The following is a 5,523-nucleotide window of genomic DNA, read 5'->3' as shown; positions in this document are numbered from 1 at the left end:
GTCACTGAGGATGAATTTAAACTCTTAATCCTCCTGCCTCCCGAATGTAGGGATTATAGGTTTGCTCTGCCATGCTGGGCTTATGGGGACTGTGTGTGCCAGGCAAGCACTGCCAACTGAGCCACCTCACTGTCCCAAGAGCCCCTGGTTAAAGAACCAGATTACTGGGTTACTTCCCAGAGTGAGGCTATTGGGAAAGGATGAAGACTACAGGAAGAGGAATCCAGCAGGGGTGGGGGACGGGGGGAGCCCTTGGGTTATTGGAGCAAGTTTCCCAATGGGATGGAGGCACCCTATGTCTATGTCTTTTGCTTTCTAGGCATGACAAGAACTATTTACTTGCCCGTGCACTTCTCACCATGGGTCTTTGGCATCTCACCAGAGACCCAAAGCAAGGCAGCTCACCCAATCTGGGCCTGAAGGTCTCCAAAACTCAGCCAGAGGAATCTTGACTCAATGTTGGAACCTGGGAAGTTAGATTAGTGCTGAAAATTCTGAGAGTCATTGGGGATTTGAGAGGGAATGAGCTGATCAGTAGTCTGGGGAACAGCATGGCTGTAGATAGGCTATGGCTCAAAAACCAAATAAATTCGCAAGGACCTAGAAGTAGAAGGAAGTTCATCCCCTGCCTTTCTGGCTTTCTGTGACTTCTTGCAAAAGCTTGTAGCACCCCCTGGTGCCCATTACCGGAATTGCACCAGGATTTCACAGAGGAACCAGATGGTGAGATTGTGCAGAAGGTTCCAGTTTAGAGGAAGGGCAGGATTGGGGTAGAAGGCTTGGAGTAGACTAGAATCAGCAAGAAAATGAGAAGTCAATGGGCAAACCAAGCATAGCTAGGCTCATCATGGGCTCAGGGTATCAGCTGAGCTGGAGACAAATATTGGGAGTCATTTCAGTGGAAAATGTGCTGGCTAATGTATGTCAGTTTGACACAGTCAGAATCATCTGAGAGGAGGAAGCTGTAATTGAGGAAATGCCTCCATTAGATCAGACTGCACACTTGGGAGGCAGAGGCAGGTGGATCTCTGCGTGTTCAAAGCCAGCATGGTTCACAGAGCTAATTCCAAGGCAACCAGTGCTGTTACACAGAGAAACCCTGGCTTGAAAACCCAAAACAAACAAACAAAACATGCACACTCATACCCACGCATATACACAAACACAAAAAAGATTGGCCTGCAGACATGCCTGCAAGGCATTTTTTTTCTTTTTGATTTCATAATATTTTATTGATTATTTGGGAACTTCGCATCCTGAACCCCAAGTACATAAACTTCCCAGTCCTCCCAGGGCCGCCCCCACCCTTGTGACATGCCCCCCCCTCCAAAAAAAAGGAGAAGAAGAAAAACACGTCCAAGTTATGTTGCCCATATACCCAGTGGAGCATGATCAGACCCCTGAGGCCAGCCCCTAAAGGAAAACTGAGTCCTTCCCCACCCTGGCCCCACAGAAGCCGTCAACACTTCAGCATCCTTACCACAGTTAAGAGTTCTCTTCAGTGACTTTCTGTCTCGGCCGTTGCTTTTCTTGGAGGGTAGGGTGAGGTGGAGATAGGGGGGTGTTATAGAAGCCTTCTGTGCCCCTCTTTCTCGGCTGTGAGTCTGCAGTCATCAGTACCATAGCAAAAGGACTTCCTTGCCCTTTATAGTCAGTAGGAGCATGGATTTCTGGAAACAGCATGGTTTCATGGTTTCTGGAAACAGCATGGACCACGGACGCCCACATGGTCTCCGGCATCAGCACGTGCCATGAACCTCAGCATGGTTTCTGCTAGCAGGACAGACCACAGACATCAGCATGCCCCCCACTGCTGCTGCCTGGGTCACAGACACATCATAACCTCATAACCATATGTGGGAGCACAGGCCGCTCACAGCAATATGACCCCCAGTGGCAGCTCAGTCCAAGGACAGCAACGTGGCTTCAGGTTGCAGCACAGACCGCAGACATACTCATTGGTGGTTACAAAGGCCACGGGCGTCAGTAAAGACCACAAGTGCAGCAGGACCACAGACACAGACAGGGCCCTCGGCAGGAGGACATAGACATCAACATGGTTTTAGGTGATAGGGCCAGGGACATCAACACAGCTCCTGGCTGCTGTAGGGTGTGTGTGTGTGTGTGTGTGTGTGTGTAGGATATATAATGGACATATATATGCATAATATATATATATAATATGTATGTTTATATATACACATATTTATATGTATCAGATAGCTCTGCATGCAAATATTCATTACAGTGAGTTTTTGGTTTCTTTCTTTACTTTTTCTTTTCTTTCTTTTTTTTTTGTTTTTTGTTTTTTGTTTTTCGAGACAGGGTTTCTCTGTAGCTTTGGAGCCTGTCCTGGAACTAGCTCTTGTTGACCAGCCTGGCATTGAACTCACAGAGAGCCTCCTGCCTCTGCTGGGATTAAAGGCATGCACCACCACTGCCCTGCTGGGTTTTGGTGTCATTAACACTGGACCGTTGCTGAGACTCGTCTCAGATGTCCTGCTGTTGCCAGAGTCATGGTGATCCTGCAGCTTTGGTTCCGCATGACTGGCTTCTTCATGCACTCCTGCAGTTCCTAGATGGGGTAGATGTTGGGATGCGCCGACTCAAAGTGCTGGGTCTGAGCCCGGATGGTAGCTGAGTTGGTCAGCTGCTGCTGGCTCGGAGCCCAGGCATCTTCTTAATTAGTGGTTGATGCGGGAGGACTCAGGCCATTGTGGGTAGACCCATCCTTGCTGGTTCTGGGGGCTATAGGAAAACAGGCTGAGTAAGCCACGAGGAGCAAGCCAATAAGCAGCACTCCTCCATGGCCTGTGCATCAGCTCCTGCTTCCATGTTCCTGCCCTCACTGCTTCTGACGATAAACTGCTGTATGAAAGTGTAAGCCAAATAGGCCCTTCTGCCCAGTTGCTTTTTATCGTGGTGTTTCATGACAGCGACACTAACCCCAACTAAGGCAGACAGTAAACCACACCGTCCAGTGTGCTTTCTGCAAGGGGCATCTTCCAACCTGACAGGAAATGCGTAATAAAGATGGAAAATTAGGGTTTCGTAAGAAGAACAAGACAGAAGTCAGGACATCCCTGATTCTTGTGGACACCTGGGTTACAGACACAGAGCCAGAAGACCCCCCCACCCATGGCCAGACTGTCCCACAGAGAGACGAGTAGAGTTGTCCTCCCTGTCTGGTTTCTGCCTCTTGCCTCTCCTGACACCAGGGTCCCGTACTCTGCTGTTGTGTATGGGTACCTGTGTCATGTGTGATTGCGGAGCTGTGTATGGGTACCTGTGTCATGTGTGATTGTGGAGGCCGAAGGAAGCCTTTCGCTGGATGTCCTATGTAGGCGGAGTCTTCCTGTCCCGACTGCCTGCTCCCAAATAACTGGCAGCTGCTTCCCAAATAATTGACTCAAAGACTTAATATTAACTCGAAATGCTCAACCGGTAGCTCAGGCTTATTACTAACTAACTCTTACACTTTAAATTAACCCATATTTCTTATCTACCCTCTGCCACTTACTACCTTATTTTCTACACGTCCTGTTTCCTTTGAGCCTGCTGGCGTCTCTCTCAGCTCTGTCCTTCTTCATCCCAACATCCTTAGTTTGGTCACTCCACCTATACTTCCTGCCTGGCTATTGTTAGACCCCAGCCCTCTAACACCCTATATCCAAGGAGTCTGGGATGAATGACTGGAAGCATCACCCCAGCCCCTGGCCTGGCAGTTGCCCTGGTCTGGACTCCAACTCCCAGTCTGCCAAGTGCTGGCCCCTCCCACGAGGAGGATCAAGACCACTCCCACAGGCTTTTTAGGCTCGTGTCAGAAAAAGGAACACATGGTTTCGGATTTGCGTGGGCTCCTTTTCCTGCCATGCTGTCTCAGTTCACCCAAGAGTGCTGCATTTATTAAACACGGGCATTTTAGTTAGGTCTAATCTGGTTTGATTGGAGTTCTTTACCCCGGCGGAGCGACTCGTGTTAAGATTAAACCAAACAGCTATGGCCAAGCAGCGTTATATTAAATCAATTTGAATGACAAATCTTTACAGCGTACAGGAGGATTGCTCCACAACAGCCCTACTCTGTCGCTGCTTGTCTCTTGAGACAGGTCTCTCACTGAACCTGGAACTAAGCTGGCAGCCATCTTCCTGTCCCCACCCCCACAGTTCTCAGGTTATAGGCACGTGTGCAGCCATGCCTGACCTTTTATAAAGGTGCTAGAGATTCTAAACTGTTCCATCCTGGAAGGGCCCGAATGTTCTAGAAGCTGATTGCCAGGTTAGCTATCTCACCTGTGTGAGCATGCACGCATGTGTGGCATTGTGCTAAGTCTTCAGCCACGTGCTGCTGCTGTGGGTGTGCATTGGGAGTCTGTGCCCATCTTGATGCTTGGTTTGGCCAAAGCTGGGCAAAGGAAACAGATAGGACATATGACCTCCTGGGCACTGCCATCTGCTGGAAACATTGAGAACTACAGGCAGACAGCCTACAGGGTCCTTCATAGGCTCTCCTGGATCCTGTGAGAAGTCCAACAATCCTTTCTGCCTGCACCCCTCAGCAGAAAATAGAGTCCTCCATCATACGCTACAGTTCCTAGGGGATTAAGTAACAATTCAAAGAGCTGTTGTTTTTTAAAAGCGTAATACAGAGGCTTTGCAACGGAAAACAACTAGATTAAGCTTCTAATAAGCATTTCTGTATGCTAATATGTACATGTTTGCCTATGTGAGTACTTGTGCACATGTGTGCCCATATGTGTGGTTAAAGGCTAGACTAAAGGGTAACCTCCTGTCTCATTCCCAGCGACTCTCCACCTTGTGCTTCTTGAGATACCGTTTCTCACTAACCTGGAGATTGCTGGCTCCGCTAGGCTAGCCAGTGGATTCCCAAGGATCCTTTCTGCCTCGCCAGCACTGAGGTGACAGACACATGCCACCGTGCCTGGCTTTGATTTTGCTGTTGTTTTATTTTTATTTTTTAAACATGGGCTCTGAGAATCAATCTCAGAGTCCCAAGGAAAGCATTTTCCCAGTCCAGCTCTCTCTTAGGGGGCCTGTAATGGTGACTCTTGACTGCCACTTTAATGGAATTTAGAATCATCTAGGACACGAGCCTTTGGGCATGCCTGCGAAGACATGTTCAGGGAGGTTTAACAGGGAGAGAAGATCCTCTCTGAACATGGGCACAATCCCATGGACCCGTGGCCTAAATTTTATAAAGGAAAGGTGACCTGCTGCCTCACGCTCCTGCTGCCTCGCCTTCTTCCCCGCCACGATGGACCGCCTGCCTTGGCACACCAAGAGCCGAAAGGAAGCCTTCCTCGAGTTCCTTTGGTCAGGTGTCCTAATGGTGACAAGGAAAGGCACACACACACCTGGGCCAGTGCACCTCTAAGGGGTTCTGCTTAGTCTGCATCATCGCGAGATGCCTGAGGGATAGTTTGCTTATAGAAATGCTGCTTCCAAGCATCATTTACAGAGCTTTGTTGACACACAGGGAACAAAACTACCCGGCCACACAGAG

This window comes from Myodes glareolus, chromosome 2, assembly GCF_982192425.1.
Source record: "Myodes glareolus chromosome 2, mMyoGla1.1, whole genome shotgun sequence".
In the NCBI taxonomy this organism is placed as follows: Eukaryota; Metazoa; Chordata; class Mammalia; order Rodentia; family Cricetidae; genus Myodes; species Myodes glareolus.
The sequence above is the reverse complement of the archived record's forward strand: the minus strand, read 5'-3'. Positions refer to the sequence as shown.